The sequence below is a fragment of the Solanum tuberosum genome, unplaced genomic scaffold (genome assembly GCF_000226075.1).
Source record: "Solanum tuberosum cultivar DM 1-3 516 R44 unplaced genomic scaffold, SolTub_3.0 scf00044, whole genome shotgun sequence".
Classification (NCBI taxonomy): Eukaryota; Viridiplantae; Streptophyta; class Magnoliopsida; order Solanales; family Solanaceae; genus Solanum; species Solanum tuberosum.
This window is the reverse complement of record NW_006238970.1, coordinates 521,972-543,074: the sequence shown is the minus strand read 5'-3', so window position 1 is coordinate 543,074 and position 21,103 is coordinate 521,972. Positions and strand designations below refer to the sequence as shown.

General features: G+C 35.4%; 1 pseudogene; it reads left to right on the top strand.

Annotated features, from left to right (window-relative positions):
- The first annotated feature begins 15,270 nt into the window (after positions 1–15,270).
- Positions 15,271–19,799, top strand: LOC102605710 (uncharacterized; annotated as a pseudogene).
- The last annotated feature ends 1,304 nt before the right edge of the window (positions 19,800–21,103 follow it).

Below are 21,103 nucleotides of genomic sequence, written 5' to 3'. Positions count from 1 at the left end.
GTATTGCAACAAGAGAATGTGGTCACCAGAGTGCTGTTAAGCTTATTTGGGGTCCTCCTGGAACTGGCAAAACAAAAACAGTTTCTTCCTTACTTTACGTCTTGTTTAACATGAAATGCAGAACTCTTACTTGTGCTCCCACAAACATTGCTGTGTTGGGAATTACAAAGAGGGTGATGCATCTAGTGCAGGATGGTCTGAAATATGACACCTATGGTTTAGGTGACATAATTTTATTTGGGAATCGGAAAAGAATGGGGATTGATGATCATGAAGATCTGTTTGATGTATTTCTTGATAACCGAATTGCTGCTCTTACGAGCTGTCTGTCTCCTGATCAGGGGTGGAAAAGTTGTATACTCTCCATGATATCTTTGCTTGAAGATCCTAAAGAGCTATACCGTGAATACCTGCGAAACCATGATGAATACCTGCGAAAAGAAAAACTAATGAAGGGAGATAGCATTAATGATGTTGCAGAGGAAGAGAAAGGAAGGAGTACAAGTATAGACAATCAAGGACTAGATAAAAATAAGAAGAGTAAGTTGCAGAAAACATTCGTCAATCAGGATTTAAAAGATAATGAGAAGAAGATATCAAATGATGATAAAAGTTCTCAAATGATGAATAACTTGAGATCAGTTGACAAAATTGAGAATGAAGGAGAGGTAGAAAATAAAAAACAAGCCCGTAGTTTTACATTTGAGGAGTTTGTTACAAGCAAATTCAAAAGGATCTTGGAGCAGTTGACAGTTTGTCTAAAGAGCTTGTACACGTATCTGCCTACTTCTTTCATTCCACTAGAAGTAGCTGAAGATATGATCAGAGTTCTTGAGATGCTTCAAACTCTTGGAACACTGTTCCTTAATGGGAGATATTTTGCGAATACATTTGAATGCATCGAAGTATTGAAATCTCTTACCGAGAGAATCTCTCTTCCAGATATCACTGATATTCGAAGTTTTTGTCTGAAGGGTGCATGTCTGATTTTCTGCACAGTCTCGTGCTCATCAAAATTGTACACGGTAGGAATGAACCCTCTGGAGATGTTGGTAATTGATGAAGCAGCTCAGCTGAAGGAATGTGAAACCGCTATTCCCCTGCAGCTTCCAGGTCTTCGTCAGGCCATACTCGTAGGGGATGAGAAACAATTGCCTGCAATGGTTCACAGCAAGGTTTTCCGCTGATCTTTTTATTACGATACTTGTTTTTTAAGAAAAAAAATGAATCTGTTGCTCTTAGATCATTGACAAAGTGTCCATTATTGCCAGATCTGTGAGAAGGCCGACTTTGGAAGGAGCTTATTTGAAAGGCTGGTAAATGTAGGACACAAGAAGCACCTTCTTAATGTTCAATATAGAATGCACCCTGCAATAAGTTTGTTCCCAAATAGAGAGTTCTATGAAAATAAAATTACGGATGGTCGGAATGTAAAAGAAGCAATGTATGAGAAGAGATTTCTTAAAGGAAATATCTTTGGCTCCTATTCTTTTATTAACATAAGCAATGGAAATGAGCAGTATGACAACAAACACAGTACTAGAAATATGTCAGAAGTTTATGTCATAGCCGAGATCGTTGCCAATCTTTATAAAGGTAATACTATCTTTCAAGGACTTCATCTATGCTTATGATGACGTTTTCTTGTTTTCAGTACTGTAATTCAGTTAGCATGGCAATTGTGTTGGAAAATCTGATTTCATTTCTAAATTATAGAGTCTGTTACTTCAAGGAGAAAGGTTTCCGTCGGCTGTATATCTCCTTACAAAGCTCAAGTTTTTGAGATTCAACAAAAACTTGGGCATAAATATGGCACAGATGTCAACAGCCACTTCTCAGTGAATGTACGCTCCGTTGATGGTTTCCAAGGAGGCGAAGAAGATGTGATAATTATATCCACGGTTCGTTGTAATGGGAGTGGACTAGTGGGATTCCTTTCTAGTTGTCAGAGAGCAAATGTAGCACTGACTCGAGCAAGGTACTAAGTTATTGGCTGTTCTTATCTTACTACTGTCTTTTGGTGTTCATTCAGTGATAAGATAATTGATGAACATTCTCTTTCTTTGGCTTTGTATGCAGATTCTGCCTTTGGGTATTAGGGAATGCCACAACTTTGGTTAACAGTGGTTCCATTTGGAAGCAATTAGTCATTGAGTCCAAGGCTCGGGGTCGTTTCTTTGATGTTAATGAAGACAAAAGTTTGGCTCAAGCGATTTTGAGTGCTACCATTGAGGTTGGCCAGTTTGAAACACTACTCACCATGAACTCCCCTCTGTTCAAGACATCCAAGTGGAAGGTATGCTGCTTCATCTCGCTTATAACGGATTCTTTTCTTTGAGTCAATTAGCTACTTTGGAAAATTTGAAGGCCTTCACATAACCCCTAAGCATAACAGGTTCTCTTTAGTGAGGATTTCTCAAAATCCATTGCCAGAATTAAAGATGTTGCGATGCGTAAAGAAGTGATCTCCCTTTTGGAGAAGCTTTCAAGTGGTTGGCGCAAGCCAGGAAACTACAGCTTATTCAGCAACAGTGGCAGGAATTCATCTGAACTATTGAAGATATACAGTGTCAAGCACCTAAAATTAATTTGGAGTGTAGATATTTTGCTAGAGAACTTGGCATACTTTCAAGTGTTAAAATTCTGGGACATCCTACCAGGACATCAGATATCAAGATTCGCAAAGGTCCTTGACGTCCGTTTTGATACTTATACCATTCATAAGATGAATCGCTGCAAACACAAGCTTGTGGAGCGGTACATACATTTCTGAATTCTTCCTTCGATGAATTGTTGTCTCGTTGTCTGTTCTTAAAAAAATATTACTCACATTTTCGTATTTCGTATTATGGAAGAACCATTGAGGTGCTGACTTCACAAGTCTTAATATATTTTCGTAGAAATTTAACACTACCAATGACTTGGCCAATTGATGGAAATGATGATTCAATAAACTCAGCTCAAAGTGATCTAGAGAAGAACTCAGCGCATCAACTGGCATCAAGTTTCAGGTACACTATAGGATCTTCAATAAGTTCCAAGTTAGTTTGGCGTGTGTACTAGAGGGTTCTTCTTTAAGGGCAAATACTTCATGGCTATGGGAAAAAACAAGATAGAAGATTCTATTATAAAACTTTACCGAGAACTGAGTTTGTATTTTATTTCCTCATTTCATTGGTGAAAACTGTTTCTTTTTTATCTAATTAATGAAGCAGAAGTGAATTCTTTGTTTTGTGATACTGATGTTTTCCTGTCTCTTCCAGAAAAATGTGTGTGTCTAAGTCACAAGTTGTCTCGGATGAGGAATTCGAAGATCCTAACCAGATGAAGATTCGATGTCCCTGTGGAAGCTCATCACAAACTGAACCAATAATTCAGGTTTCACTTCTGTGTTGATTCCCTTCGTCTGCCTTAATTATGAGCAGTAAATATGTTTAAGTGTGTGATCATCTCATCTAAAAGCTTAAGATGTTAAAGAGCAAACTTTTATTGTTTAATTGTATTCTGAACACGCGCCTCACTTCTGAGCTTGATTCATTTTCATGGACCAAGGCACGTGGATTTTGTTTTGATAATGGGTGGTGGTGAGAGTCAATTCCAGGACCTCTGCTTGCTATGATATCAATTAAATACACTTTGTTTGTCTTTTAACGGAACTTCACTTGCAGTGTGAAGATAGAAGATGCCGTGCATGGCAACATGTAGATTGTGTCATTATTCCAGAAAAGCCTGTCGAGGGAGTTGCTCAGCAAAATACTCCTGAAACTTTTTATTGCGAATTGTGCAGATTGAGTTGTGCAGACCCGTAAGTATCATTTAATTTCTCTTTACCTCGCTTCATCAACATCAGACTTTCTCAACACACGGGATATTATGATGCTAGCCCATTCTGTTTTCTCTGCTACAACATTAACTATAAACAGACTGGATTATTCCGTTCAATAGAGCAAGTTAATGCGATTTCAGGTTCTTATCTCCATGTTGTATCTCTAAGCATAAGAATAAGATATCTAGGCTTTCTCTTGACTTCAATACTTGTCAGCTCATTCTTTCCTTTTCTTAGTCGGTCTCAAAAAGAATATACACTTTTCTATGTTTAGTAACAATTTAACTGTAAACTTCTTGTTTTACCCTTAATTAGATGATTTATAGCTATTTAGACCACATATTTCAAAAGTTTTTTCATTTATTCTTAAACTCTGTACCTCGTTAAACACCTTCACATATATTGCAGCAGAAGGAGTACCTGGTTGCGTCACAGTTACCTGTCTTCAATTCAAATGAACTATTGCTTACTCCTCATTATATGTAACGTTTAAGAAGCATGAGAATGAAACAATCGTATGTGAGGAATTCTTTGTCATTTTCTATATGTAAAGTTTTGTACATAGGATGTCGATACTAACAGTAACCAGGGTTCTCCTATGCATGGGAGTAAAATCTTAAAAAGAGCTATGTTTTTTTTAGACTCTTCAAAGCCAGCACTTTCATTTTATCTGCATATGGATACTTAAGTGACGCATTGAATTTTTGACTCGTTTCTTATATTAACTACATATGGAATTGTAAGTGCTTTGACATTCACTGATTGAATGGTCTATATGCAGATTCTGGGAGATGATTGATAACCCTTTATCTCCTGTGAAGTTTGGTTTTACTAGTGCTCCAGCAGATGGGTGAGTTACCTGTACCTTGTTAGTTTTGTGAAGCCATTCTGTCCTATAAATAACAGTTAATGTATAGTTAAAGCCTCTAAAAAAAAAGCATTTGCCAATCTTAGTAAAAAAATATATATATATTCGACTAATCATACAGTAATAATGACATTCTTTTGGGGGCGAAAGGAGTGTTCTTTTAGTAAACCTGCAATCATATAAACATCTCTAGTTCATTAGGAGAAATTTGTGTCTGCATTCTAGGCTTGACTATCATGACTTTTCTTCGTTGTCCTTTTCATGCTATATTTTGGGATTTGCCTTTTTGCTTGTTTTTGGTGAACTAACTGCCATTTCATATTTACATTAGTCACTGGTTATGCTATGACGGATGTTTGTGAATCACTTTACATTTGCAAATTTTCAGCATAAACATTGAACAGAGGATTGAAAAAACATTCCAACTCGGTAGAGCCAGCAGATACCTATTGGCAAAACAGGAATATGATCTTCAGGTTGTTGTTCGAGTAATGACTTGAGTTCAAATAGTTATTGTGTATTCATGATTTCATTTTATTTTATTTGTGCAATATTTTCAGGCTTGGTGCATGCTTCTGAATGACAAGGTACAATTTAGGATGCAATGGCCTCAGAATGTTGATTTGCAGGTCAACGGTATGCTCTATTCCATCTTGCTCAAGTATATTTTTCTCCATTAATTTGTTCTGGGGAGAGGTGATTAGACAGGACATTACGCGATTACAGCTTATCGACCAGTTGAGTAACTTCAATTATATCTGGACCAACAGGAGTTCCAGTGAATTGCATAGATAGAAGTGGCTCACAATTGTTGGGTGCAAATGGCCGCGATGATGGTGCAATAGTGAGTATTCGTGTTTTTCCAAGGCAAAATTCATTGTGATTTATAGTTTAATATAACTTTTAATTCATGTTTGTTACTTGCCATTTCTCTGTTTTCTTATTGAGATATATATGAAACTACCTTTGATTCCCAGGATGGTTTTCCTCAAGTCTATTTTTTTTGTCTTTTTTTGCTTTTTTAACAGATCACACGTTGCTTCAGAGATGGAATTAACAAAATACTATTAACCGGATGTGATGCTCGTGCATTTTGCGTAGGGATTAGACTTGTAGAGTGACGTACTATCCAACAGGTATTTAGTCTGTCTTAATAATGGACATGTACTAGTTATTGACTCTGTTATATATAGTGTCTGAATAAAACATTATATTTTGTGTCTAGATTCTAAACATGATCCCTAAGGAGGCTGATGGTGAGATATATGAAGATGCTCTTGCTCGCGTTTGTCGATGCATTGGTGGTCGTACAACAACTGAAAATGCTGACAATGACTGTGACCTTGAAGCTGTCGTTGCTGATTTTGTTCCTGTCAATCTTCGATGCCCTGTAAGCAAATACCTTTGTTTTGGTTATCCCTTTGCGCTAATTGCAGTATTTTGATTTTCTCGTTTTGCATCGATGTATGTATAGCTGAGTGGTTCAAGAATGAAGATTGCTGGAAGATTCAAACCTTGTTTACATATGGGCTGCTTTGATCTTCAAGTATTTATTGAAATGAATCAAAAGTCTAGGAAGGCAAGCATCTAGGAACCTTCCTATCAACTCAATTCAGATTATTTTTTTATACTATGTTTTAGTATGTGGTGATATATATTTAGTAACAAATGTTGTTCATTTCATGTAGTGGCAATGCCCCATCTGTCTCAACAACTACTCTCTGGATTATCTCATTATTGATCCATATTTCAATCGGGTCACTTCTCAGGTTCGGGTTGTTATTGCTTGTGATCTTGGGTCTCAACTATCTTAGCCTCGTTATGAGTTTATATACAACAACAACATACCAGCGTCAGTGATTCAATAGGGAGGGTATGGGGAGTTGCAGAGTTTATATACACATATAATATAATACTTCCTCCGTTTCAAAATGAATGTCTAGTCCCTATTTTAACTTTTCACAGGGCATGTAAGCATAAGATTAAAGAGTATATTGGTACATTCTACATATCTTTAGTTTAAGAAAACAATATTCAGAAGTTTCTTTTACTTTCTTAAACTCGTGATAAGTCGTTTTTAATTTGCTAGTTGTATTTTCTGTTTGGTTAGCTTACCAATTATGGGCAAAAAATTTACATTATCATCATATAAAAAGGAAGTTAAAATTTTATTCTTATTTATGGAAATTTTTCCTTTTTGTCTTTGGTGGTACAGATGAAAACTTGTGGAGAATTGGTGACAGAAATAGAAGTGAAACCTGATGGTTCTTGGCGTGCCAAGGCAGAAGGGGATCTCAGACAGTGGCACTTACCTCATTGAATCTCAGGATATATAGAGTGTAAACCCAAGATTGGACTTCTTTAAAATACATATATATACTTTGACATAGGATTCATGCCAAAATGAGCTCAATATATATTATTCTATTAGTATCAATAATGCTATCCAGATGGAATTGGAAAAGTCTATTAAATTCTAATGTTTTTTTTTGAAATATTTGAAGTTTTTAATTGTTGTGATTTATAGTAATTTTTACATCATTTTCAAAGAATGTGTCTCCCTCTGTTCCAATTTATGTGGCACAAATGAAATATGGAAAGTCAACCAAATTTTTTTTGTATAGGTTTTAAATATTTTAAATTGTTAAAGAGGTTGGGTACACAGAGCGGGCCTTGTTGCTAAAGCGACAGGGCTGAGTTGGCCAGGCTCTGCTAACATGATGCCCTGGCCACTTAAGTGATGCCCCCTTAAGCGAGCTAAGGCTGCTAAAGCGGCTGCCGCCTGACTGGCCTATCTCTCTAAAGCGGAGCCCTGGCCACTTAAGCGAAGGTCATTAAAGTGACACAAGGGCAGTAAAAGTTGTGTCACCAACATCAGGAACTAGAAAATCCATCTAATCTCTCGGACTCCGCTTGGGTGCTTGGGATTGGTTCGGAACCCCATGCGCACAAACAAGATATGCAATCCTATCAAATTTGACATTCCAGACTTAACGGGGCAATCAAAACTTTCATCCGAGGTCATCTTGACAAAAAGCGGGTCCTACACCCATACTCTGCTTTAAGCCAAAATCACACAAGGGGTTCAGAATTAGACCTAGGAGCCTCGAGATTTACACAAAGGGTCATTCTAGAACAAACTCAACATTTCGGAGCTAACTGCGTTGACATAAATCTCTTCTAGGAATTTTAACCAAGAATACTCACTGAGGTCAAACTTAGGCCAAATCTTAAAACCTAAAATGCCTAATGGCATAAACTTGCACTAAAGAACGACATATGTCACTTGCCTAAAATGACCCTTCCAAAGTTGATGGAACTGTCAGAATTGCATTAAGAGACAGTCTTTTCCTTAACTTCTGATAAAATTCAAATTTCAAAAACTCCAAAACATGAAAACTTGCAAAAAAAATAAATACAAATGAACGACCATGTGATTGAGCTATCATTCCCAACAAGTCGTAAATGATTTGGGGTCACTATAAAAATGCTCTAAATGTTAAAAAAAACTCATTATCATCGATATAAACTAGAGGGTCATTACAACTGCAGTGCTCCCGTTATGGCGAGAGGTTTTTTGCCATAGCGAAAGTCGCCATAGTGGTGCTCAAGCACTATAACGGGCCTCCGTGATAACGAGTATCAGACATGATAGCCGGGAGAATGAGAGACTAAAATCTTTTTCCCTTTATTTTTGCCTTTCATTCTTAACCCGAATTCTATCACATGTTCAATTCTTATCAATGCAAGAAAACAACCGAAATTTCTTCCAAACATCCTAGCATAAATACGGGAATTATAACATCCCAAAACAAGCATTCATGTGCTATCAAAATAAGGAAAGCAGTAAATTTGTCTTATGCCCAAATGAGGCAAACAAAAATCAAAGTACCAATATCCAATAGGGGGATTCTAGTTGTGTGCCCAAATCACCATCATGGGGCAAGGTCTCTTGACTCGGCCTAGCTCATGAAAGGGAACTCTTCTATGTCCTTCGATTCCAACTGGGGCAGGTCATGTTCCAGAGTGATGCAGCTGAACATGACCTTCATGGTCTTCCACATGAGGGTCGCAAGATGGTCTCGAGAGCACCCTCTCCTCCTTTCACCATCAAGCTCCTTGCGGAGCGCGACTATGTCCTAGAATGGAACAGGTGGGGTAGAGGGTTTGGCAGATGTATCTTTCATGAACCTCTTGACTACAATCAGGTACTCCCCAAGGTGACTTCTAGATAGTAGGGGTTGGACTAGCTAGGTAGCAGGGGTGGTATTGTCATTGAAAGTTTTGTATGAGACTTCTTACCTTGTGAAAAACATCTTTAGTTTTGGGGTTTTTAATTTTCACTCTTGAAATTGACAATTGTAAGTTAAATTCAAAGTGGGTGTTGATTATAATTGCTTAATTTCATCACATCCATGGTTTCTATCATGATAGGTATAATTTCCTTACTTTTTATTATGAGTGGCTAAAACCTCAATTCTAGGGGTGCAATTCTGGGGTTGGGTATTGATTTAATATAATGGGTATCATTTTTTCTCTGTTTTATTATTGTACATTCATGAATTTAGGCTAATTAGCATGGGGTTAATTCATGGGTTAAGGTTGCAAAATTAATCATATTCTCGATCTTTGATTAATGCTCGAAAGAGATCAATTGAAATGGGTAATTTGTTTAATGCATGCAATTTATGTTTGATTCTATGGTTTGCTTGAAAGAGAGATTATCGTTCAGATCTATTTGTCCAAATCTGCTCGAAAGAGAGATTTTGTAAGGTAATTGATTGAATTGTTATTCACATAAATGAGACCGAAAGGAGATTCAATGAATAGGTACTATGAGATCGAAAGAAGATTAGTGCCATTGAAGATGACTCAACCTATCTATGATTGTTTAGCACTACTGAGCAACACAATAACCCTTATGTGACATCAATTCCAATCCCCGCACCCCTAGATTACTTCTTAATTGCTTGAATTTCTGAATTTTAATTTAATTGTGACACTTGATATTTCAAACTATTTAAGTAAATTTTCTGGAATCATCCACTCATTTGCTCTTAACGTACTTCAACAAATAGATCCACATTCCTAATTTCCTAGTTGAATTCTTATCCCTAAATCATTCCTTGTGGGATTCGACCCTGATGCAATTCGGATTGCACCAAGGTCGTTCACTCGAAGTCAAGCTCGGGACATTCAAAGAATGCAAGGATTATTCATGAAACTAAAGGTTCTTGAGCTTGTGTTGATGGAAAAGAAAGGGTTTCATGCCTTAAAGATCGCTTGGAGAGGCGAAGGGAAGACGATTGAATAAGTTGCCACTTTCAGCGAGCTTGACTCCTTTGGCGACTCGTCAAATGGCTTCGGCGAGGGCTCCTAAGCTCGCCGAAAGTTCCAGAGAATCAACAAGAGTCATCTCGCTAACTCACTCGGTGACTTGCCGAACTCATTTGGTGAGGACAATCCAACTCATCGTTTTTACCTATTTTGGGCCCCTTTTGTAATAACTACCTAAAACTATAAATAGCTAGTGTAGGTTCTCATCTCGGTAGACTATTTTGAATATTGATATTGTGAAACTCTTGTATGAGCATTGAGAGCTTGGTACAAGCTTGGGTTGATTATTGTTTAGAAACGTTGGTTGCGAGGTGAATTCATTTATTCCCTCGAGGTTATCGTAAGAGGTAGGTGCTCATTGTAGAATTAACAGATGAGGTCTTAAGGTTTAATATACCTTTTGGTTGTTTTCTATTTCCTCTTTTTGTGTCTATCTATCTATGTTTCTTTTTTGTCTTTTGTTTCTACATTTTCATTTGTAATTCGTAGTGAAAATTACATCTTTTGGTATCAGAGCTTGGTTTAGATTCGTTCCTACGAGTGTAGTCTTGGGTTTGTTACTATAAAAAAAAAAGTCAAATTTGTTTTCAAGAAAACCCAAAAATATTTTTGTTTATTTGAGTCTTGTTTGAAGTTTCTAATGCTAAATTAATGGTCCCTATCATTACTTGAGTCTAAATCTGAGATTTGATAGAGTTTGGGGGTAAGATTGAAGGTTCCACCATTATTGAGTGAAGAAGCTTGAAGAAGATTCAAATGAGTTTTGAATATGAATGATTTGGCAAGGAATTGAAACATAAAAAGTATTGGAGATTGTTTCGTACATCAAGGGGAATCTCTATCTCTAATTTCGTGAAGTTCCGAGCCAAAATCATTAAGGGTTAATTTCAATTTTCAGATATCTAATGCTTACCGTCAATGATCTGACTATTATTTTACACTAAAGTCGACGAAATTTTGTCCATTCTGAGATCTTTTCTTTTCATCTCTAAATTTGCTTCCAAGGAGCTTTGTTGTTTCTGTTTTTCTTTTTCTGGTGCTTGTTATCCTTCTTCCCTTCAAGATTTTTCTTTTATTTATTTAGTATATTGTTGAATTTTTTTCTCTTTGATACGTACATGTTCAATGAAACTTGTTTGATATTCCTGAAAAGTTAAAAAGTAAAGAAAGGAAGAAAAACAATTAAAATAAAGAAGATGTTTGAAAGACAATTATAAAAAGAAATGAAATATTGAGAAAGGAGCTAATCAAACCATTAATTTTTCTACTAGTTCGTCAATAATGAACACATCAATATCAGTTGGTGAATAACTTTTACCATATTTTTAAAAATGATTTGTGATTATCTACCCTATTTTAAATATTAGAGAAAATTGTTGCCATTCTCTTATAGAGGTTATCAACAACTATTTATTTCCCTTTTAATTTCTAATATTTATGTGCTACAATTATGTGTATTAAAAATGACATAATTGCCACTAATATATTTAATATATTTGTTTCTTTATCTTATTCAATTAATAGAAGAAATAGGAAGAAAAGTTTAAAAAAATGAGAAAAAAGATAAACAGGAATACTGGCCACAGAGAGGTGTCACATAGAATTGCTTAAATTCAGCTTTATAAAATATATATATATATATATATATATATATATATATATATAGAGAGAGAGAGAGAGAGAGAGAGAGAGAGAGAGATTTGACATAAAGAGTATTATGTTTAATTTTTGAGAAAAAGGTCTGAAAAATATTTCAACTTTGACCGAAATTGTTGTTACGATACCAAACTTTATGGAGGACCTTTTACCTCCCTATACTATCTAATAGTGTATTTTAAAAGTATATATGTGCCTACATGAACACATTATTATTTATAATGATGCAATATTTATGATGTCCACGTGAGCACATATATACATTTAAAATACACTATTAAATAGTGCAGGAGGTAAAATGTCATTTCCAAAATTCGGTATTGTTACAACAATTTCGGTCAAAGTTCGGATATATCCTTTACAGGTGGTGTATTGCTCTGCAGAATACCTTGATGATTGGACCTATATGAGTGTGAAGTGGTGTCGCTTCTATGAAATTGTGATAGATTTCTAGAGCACTCATGAATACCAGGACACACGCATGGCCTCTTAGCGCAAAATCGCGATAACGACAAAGATTGTGCGAGTATAATGTGATAGAATAAGACGCTGGGCTTACAAAAGAATTCTTGGTTGGCAGAAGTTCTAAACTTCACCAACGGTTCTGTAAGTTTAATCTTGTTCTATATAGGTCTGGTTCATAGTCTACGATACACCAGATTCGACGCATTTTACTCATAGGTGAATACCCAGCAAAATTCTTATTTCATTCGATTTCTTAATATTCTTTTTGAGATATGTAGGGGATTATTGGAAAAATAATTCTAGTATCTCAAAAAGAAGTATTCATATTATTGTCTAAGATTCATTCCTTAATCTCTTTATTAATGACTCTTTATTGTATGACAATAATATTCAAACGTTACTATAAATAGTAACATCTTCCTTATTCATTATTATTTAGTCTTTAATGAGTTATTATTCCTTATTATGACAATACCTTAATATTCATTTAATCATCATATTTATGGGCTATATTAATTCTCTTATAGCTGTTGAAAACTATACGTTGAAGGGATTAACTTCTTGTTCTTTGTGTGGAGTGATTCCCTTATATATATATTCTCTATGTGTTACTACTTTGAGAGTAGAGAAGAACACAATATCACTAGTAAGAAGAAATATTCTTCTTCTTCAATTCCTTGAGTACTGGGTTTTCTTTTAAATAAATCTTTGTTAGTTTCTGGTTCCTAGTTTTATACTAGAAGAGCTTGTTGAATCCTGGGGATACACCATATCGGGTGAAATATCCTTAAGAACAGTGTCTTTCGACATGCCTCAAGCTATGATAATTTCCTACAAGAGTTCGTGGTGAAGTATAAGCTTTTGATGAATTCGGTAAGTGTTCATAATGAAAGTATTTTTCGTAAGATTTACAATAATATTTGCTAACACATTCTTCCAAACGACCCTTACTGCTATGTTAAAACACTTAAATAACCTATTTCATACTTAGGTGAACAGTTAAATTAATTGATTAAGCTTTTGACCAAACGGGCTCTAACCATCTAGCATGTATTGGAACACTGATAATCCTTGTACGTATTTTCTCTGTCCCTAATTATTTATTCATTTTTTTTTTAGTTATTCTTAATTATTTATCTATTCTAATAAGTCAAAAAAGAATAATTTTTTTTTAGTTATTATATTATCAATTAATTATTTTTAAAAATGCAAAAATGTAAAAAGGACGGGAAGAAAGTAGCTCATAGGTGCTTTGGGTGAAAACAAATCAGTCTCCTTTTCAGGTAAGTAGTAAATTAAAGTGTGAAAAGACAGCTACAGTACTTCCTACCCTTCTTTATTCAAATCCCATTTTTCCGAACAATATTTCCAGTAAGTCTAAAAGTGATCTTCTCCGGCACCGGCGGCTTTTGGTGATCCTCCGGCGACAGCCGACCAGATATTTGAAAATGTAGACGCTTATTTGTATGTATATAATACTCTACACATTTTCCCATGCATGGCTTCACTTAGCAAAATTTCGACTCTATTAATAAGTCTTCGATAAAGCTTCTCAGTTCCTCTTCCTCATTCTCCTTTCAGAACAAAAAATCATTATTTACTACAAGTGGGTAGGAGAAAAGAAACCCCTTTTCTAAAAAAAATCATCTTCTCAAAAATAAGTAAAACAAGTGTATGCATTTTTAATTGAATATTGATGATGATCTTGTTTTTTTAATTTTATTTTACAGTTAAAGGAATATTGCATAACCCCAACATACCAAAATTAGCAGTATTCTCCATGTTGGCGTGTTTTGCTTCCGTGAAGCAGTGCTTTGTTCCACATTGAGCAAAGGAATGTGTTCATGTAAGGGGAAAAACAGAACAACAAGTTGAGGAGAAAGCAGAAGAAATAGTTCCAGAGGAATGTGTTGGTATAACAAAAGAAACACAACAATTAGTTACAGGAGAATGTGACGGTCGGATAACGAAAAAAACAGTTCCAGACTTGATAGATGTGGTTTTTTCTTGGTCTTTAGCTGATGTCCTCAACAATGAGCTTTTTTGAGACAAGGTTCCAATCTTTTAGCAACATATATTTCAGCTGTAAAAATGTTGTCTATACATGTTCATGCTGCTTGTTTGAGTTTTATATTTATCTACATCAAAGGTATTGTAGTGATTGGTTATTGTTTTCATAATTTTGGTAAGCTTAGTTTGAAGCATATGTGGATATAATGTTGTTCGTTTCAAATGTAGGAGTGAATAGTTATCATGTTTTATTGTGAAATTCTCATTTAGGGATGAATCCATGTTGCTCTTCAAAAATGTAAACTGATGTGTGTTGGGTTCTACAAAAGTACGTGTATTTTGAAGAATCCGACACTGGTGCAGCAAGAGTCCCCACAACTTAGGTTAAAATAAAGAAATTTATCAATTTGAATGGTTGTGGTTGACAAGACATTGACATACAAGACAACCTTTCTTTAGCTCTAGTAAATTAAATGAATTGAATTTATTTTTCATGTGAGAATCCTTGCACATTCACCTTACATATTGATTCAAAATAGTAGATTTTTTGTCATTTTTCAAAATTTTGATATCTCTATATGTGCGATTTGTTAAAAGTGTTATTCCTAATAAAAAAATTCAAATTCCAGAGACATTTTTGTCAGTTGAAGGAAACACATGCTGATTTGCTCTCAGGCGTGACAGCTGCTTCACAAGCCCCTGCACTTGAGGTTGTTGATGTCAAAATATCAGGTTCTAAGCATCATAAGGGTTTATACTACAACATTGTGTTAAAGAGAGGTAAAGAGGGAGAAAGAATTAGAGAAACATACAAACCAGAGGTTGGAGATTTGATTGCATTTTCAGATGTGAGGCTGAAAAGCATGGATGATTTGAACAGACCAAAAAGATCATTTCTCATCGCATTAGTACAAGGCAAAGATGAAAATTTGGACAGGCTAACTATCCTGTCTTCAAAGCCTATACCTTTGTGAGACAACACAATGATAAGGGTGAACAAGGAGACAATCTTTTTATTGTTTATCTTTCTAATTTGACAACGAATATTCGAATATGGAAAACTTTGAATTCAGACTTGAAAAGTGCAAACCTGAAGATTATTAAGACTATGCTGAAAGTGGATCCAAGTATTGTAAGTAAATTTCTCCTCCTTTAAATTATTAATCCTAAAGAAATATTGTGGACTCGACCCTTTTAGTTTTTCTCTCCAATTGTCATTAATAAAAGTTCATTAAAATTTTAATTATTTGCAGGGTGAAGAAAATTGTTCTCTTTGTTCCTTGGCAAAAACTACGACTAATGCAAAATCATTTTCAAGGAGCACGATTGAGTCTTTTGGTCTAAACAATGTCCAACAAGAGGCTGTTATAAGTTGTATTGCAACAAGAGAATGTGGTCACCAGAATACTGTCAAGCTAATTTGGGGTCCACCTGGGACTGGAAGCACAAAAACAGTTGCCTCCTTACTTTTTCTCCTTTTGAAAATGAAATGCAGAACATTGACTTGTGCTCCCACTAACATTGCTGTATTGGGAGTTGCAATGAGGCTGATGCAACTAGTACAGGATGGTCTGGAGTATGACACATATGGGTTAGGAGACATAATTTTATTTGGTGATGAGAAAAGAATGAAGATGAACGATCATGGAGATTTGTTTGATGTACTTCTTGATAACCATGTTGCTACTCTTTCTTGCTCTCTATCTCGTAATCATGGATGGAGAAATGGTATACAGTCCATGATATCTTTTGCTTGAGGACCCTGAAGAGAAATACCATGAATACTTAGAAAAAGAAAAAAGAAATGACCATGAGGTGGAGGAGGAGGAGGAGGAGGAGGAAGAGGAAGAGGAAGAAGAAGGAAGTATTTTGAGTGAAGGACTACAAAGCAATAGGGAAAGTAAGTTGCGGAAGAATTATGTCCTTCAAACCTTAAAAGATAACAAGAAAAAATCAAAGGGCAATAGAAGTTTTCAAATGAGGAACAACTTCAGATCAGGTGGCAAGGCAAATAAGGCCATTTCTGATGTGAAAATCCTGCATGAAGGGGAGGTAGGAAAAAAACAAGACCGTGTTTGGACATTTCAGGAGTTTGTTATCAATAGATTCAATAGGATCTTGGAGCAGTTAATATTTCATCTGACAAGTTTGTACACTTATCTTCCAACTTCTTTGATTCCACTAGAAATAGCAAAAGAAACTATCAAAGTTCTTGAGATGCTTCAGACTCTTGGAAGATTGTTTTGTACTGTCGAAACATATGGTGATTTAAGAGAAATTCTACTTGGAAATGTAGTTGTTACAAGGAATAACACGACGTATTTTTTAAACCTGTATGCAACTAAAACAGAAAGCATCAACATATTGAAATCTCTTAGCAAGAGGATCTCTCTTCCAAAATTCACCGATATTCGAAGTTTATGTCTCAAAGGTGCATGTTTAATATTTTGTACTGCTTCTTGCTCATCAAAGCTGTGTACAGAAGAAATGACCCCGTTGGAGATGGTCATAATTGATGAAGCTGCTCAGCTGAAAGAATGTGAATCCACTATTCCCCTACAGCTCCCACGTCTCCGTCATGCCATACTTATTGGGGATGAGAAACAATTGCCTGCAATGGTTCGGAGCAAGGTTTTTCCATAATCTTGTTCTTGCTTGATATTAAAAAATCAGTAGCATTTTCTTTAATCATTGACAAAATGTCTATTATTTGGTGGTTATCTGAGAAGGCTGGCTTTGGGAGGAGCTTATTTGAGAGACTGGTAAATATCGGTCACAAGAAGCACCTTCTTAATGTTCAATATAGGATGCATCCTGCAATAAGTTTCTTTCCAAATAGAGTGTTCTACAAGAACAAAATTATGGATGGTCGGAATGTAAAAGAAGCAAACCATGAGAAGAGATTTCTTAAAGGAAATATTTTTGGCTCCTATTCTTTTATTAACATAAGCAACGGGAAAGAGGAGCATGATAACAAACACAGCACAAGAAATCTTGCAGAAGTGTATGTTGTAGCTGAGATAGTTGCCAACCTTTATAGAGGTAATAATCTATCTTTCAAGGACTTCATTTTTGCTTATGATGAGTCTTTCTTGTTTTCACTCATGTATCTTGGTTAGCATGGCAATCGTGTTAGCAAATCTGATTTTGTTTTCTGAATTGTAGAGTCTGTTACTTCAAGGAAAAAGGTTTCTGTTGGTTGTATATCTCCTTACAAGGCTCAAGTTCTTGCGATTCAACAAAAACTTGGACAGAAGTATAGCACAGATGTCAACAGTCACTTCTCAGTGAATGTACGCTCTGTTGATGGTTTACAAGGCGGTGAAGAGGATGTGATAATTATATCCACTGTTCGTTCCAATGGGAGTAGGTCAGTGGGTTTCCTTCTAATCGTCAGAGAGCAAATGCAGTACTGACTCAAGCAAGGTACACTACTTTCCTGGACTACAATATTACATGTTAACTATTTTTAAAATGTTAGAAATGATTATAATTGTCTATTCTTATCTCAAAGTTGCTTTTAAATGAAAAGATAAATGGATGACCATGTTCATATTTGCTTCCTTGAAAGTATGCAGATACTGTCTTTGGGTATTAGGAAATGCGACAACTTTGGTTAAAAGTGGTTCCATTTGGAAACAATTAGTCATCGACTCTAAGGCTCGGGGTTGTTTCTTTGATGTTAATGAAGACAATAGTTTGACTCAAGCTATTGTGAGTGCTACCATTGATTTTGGACAGATTGAGACATTACTCAGCATGGACTCTCCTCTATTCAAAACAGCCAAGTGGAAGGTGTGCTGCTTCATCTCGCTTATAATGGATGTTAAAGTTTCTTTCCTTGAGTCAATTTTGTCTTTTGAAAAATAATTTTGAAGGCCTTACCATAAACACCTAAGCATATGCTAGCAACTATTCCCCAGACAGGAAGATGGACGTCTCGATCTGTACCAGCCTTGTCTACCAAAATACATCGAGAAGGTAGCATGTTGAACTAGAATGTCCTTAATTGAGGAAGTTGTGTAAATCATTGGTGAAAATCATTTTTCACATGATTATTTCTTGAATCTTGATGGCCAAAAAAACAGATTTGCCGAATTTTATTTTGCTAGTAAGCCGTTTATATCAAAACTACTACTGGTGCTTGCTAGTCTTTCTTTTGAATGCTTGTTCTATCATTTTGTTTTTTCTTACCACTAGTAGTAGCACTATTCTCATAATTTCTTGTTCTTCCATTTCGGTTATCACCTATTTTATTTTATTTTGCTTCGTCTATTGCATTATTTAATTGCCGTTACTGCTCTTCTTATTTTGTATGTTGTGTACTTCTCTCCATTTCACATTGTTTTGTTGTTGTTACTGCTCTCCTCTGTATTCCCTTTTTAAAACTGTTTGGAGATGATTTATTTAAGCCAAGGGTCTATCAGAAGCAGCCTCTCTATTTCTACGAGGTAGAGGTAAGGTCTGCTACCTTCACTAGCCCACTTGTGGAATTACATTGGGTATGTTGTTATTATTATGGCTCTGTTATTTCGTTTGCAATTTGGAGAAATAACAGATTCCCTGCTGTTATAAACTAACAGATTCTCTTCGGTGAGAATTTCTCAAAATCGATGGCCAGAATTAAGGATGCCGAGATCTGTAAAGAAGTGATCTCACTTTTGGTGAAACTTTCAAGTGGTTGGCGCATATCAGAAAAGCACAGCATCCTCAGCTACAGTAATGGGAACTATGCCGCGTACATGATGAATCTTTGCAAATGCAAGCATGTGGAGCGGTACAGACTCATCTTAGTTCTTCCTCTCATCTGAATTGCAATCTTTGTATGTTCATAAAAATATCAACACTTTGGGATCATTGAAGTGCTGACTTCACTAGTTCTTTTTCTGTAGAAATTTTATACTTCCAATGACTTGGCCAATTGATGGAAATTATGCCTCAAAAATTAGCTCAACACAGAGTGTATCCGACCAGAACTTGGCGTGTCAACCGGTAGCTATGTGTTTGAGGTACAAACCAGGATCTTCAAAATGTACCGAGTGAGTCTAGGGTGTATACTAGAGGGTTCTTCTATAAGGGAAAATACTTCATCATGAATAAGACAACAGAAGTTTCTGGTTTACACTTGCTTTTTAGCGTGTCATTTTTACAATAATGTGATTTTCTATTTATGTTTTAGTACAGATGATTTGTATAGCCACCAACGATGATTTTCCTTTTACATATCAGACTAATCTAGTTACTAACTTTGGATTGTTACCAGTAATTTTCAGGAACCCCAAGAATGGTTAGAGCATCCTGCTGAAGATTTTTGTAGAGTGTCTTGAACATAACAAGTTCTAATAGGAGACCTTGAAGGTACTGCATAACGTAGGTAAATTATCAAAAGAGGTTATATACAATGCAATGAAGCTACGGTCATACTGGCATGAACATGTTTGTACAGGTATTCTTGTTGTGAGTGTTTTAGCATTCTATTTTCCTCTAGTAGTTCTGAAAAACTTCTGATCTTAATACAGCAAACGCCTGAACATGACTATCTGTTCTGTACAGTTTGTGACACTGACTGCTTGGAAAGTTAGGTGTTGCGTGGAAATGAGGTCTATTTTTGCTCGTTTTGGTGCGTTTGCTGTGTAACTACAGCACTAGTTGGTTGCTACTTTTTGTATTCAAGTATTGTAGCACCTAATCTTCTAGTTGCTCTTTTTGTTTTCACGTTCTTTCCCCTGGTGTTTGATTAGAGTTTTCCAGCTATGGCAAGCATAATACCTTCCTAACTGCACATAAAAAGAGGACAATTAACTATACATCCTATATAATGTCTGAATAAGTTATGTAGTTTTGAGTTATACTGGAAACTTAACACAACAGTTTCAAAACAAAACCATCCAGCTCTTCAAAATACCAAAGATAATAGAAATGCAACTCTTAAGATCTTAAGCAATTCTAAATATATTGTAATAGGTTTTGTTGCTAAAAAGGTTAAGTCAACAATGGATTTATGATGGAAGTATGCATTGGATTGAGACTTTACCAATAGTCAAAAGCTCATTTACATTGTGAAATAAGCAAATTTCACAACCATTTCGTCAAATCGACTCACCTCAATTGCAAGCTTGTTTGAGTCTGGTTATATTTGAGTTGGCTATATGGATATTCTATATAGGTATAGTACAGAGGAGCTATTAAACTATTTTAAAGCTTGGTTGTCAACTAACTACACTCGTTCTCCTTTTTACAGCCTTTTATAATTTCATGTAATTTTTTGATAATGCTCAAATTACTCACAAAAAAGATTAAATGAGTAAGCGATCGCTAGCAATATAAATACCCAACAAAAGAGTTGGGATTGAATTTCATAGAGAGTGATCTAAATGTAAGAATTCAATAAGAAAATTAAAAGTGCAAACCAATTCATTGTTGCAATTAAGACAAATGGGTGGATGATTCCACCAAATTTATTCTAAGGGTTGAGTAATCAATTATCACATTTCAACTAAAAACAAAGATTTAAATAAATTAGAGACGATCTAGGGGTGTGGGAGTTGGTATCAACATCAAGTAGGGGTACAAGTACTTGCTCAACAATGCTAAACAAACATGGATAAGCTAGGTAATCGTCAATGACACAAATCTTCTTTTGATCTCGAAACGTCATATTATAGAATCTCCTTTAGGTCTCATCTATGTAAAATACAAATCAACTCAATACCTTGCTAAAATCTCTTTTTTCAAGCAGATTTGGCAATTAGAATTGAACTACAATTTCTCTTTCGAGCAAACTACAACAATCAAACTCAATTTGCAAGTATTAAACTATTTATCCACTCAATCAGTCTCTTTCGAGCATCAATCGAAGATCTAAGATATGATTAACTTTGCAGCTTTAACCCATAAATCGACCCCATATAAATAGCTCAAATTCATGAATGGAAAACAGA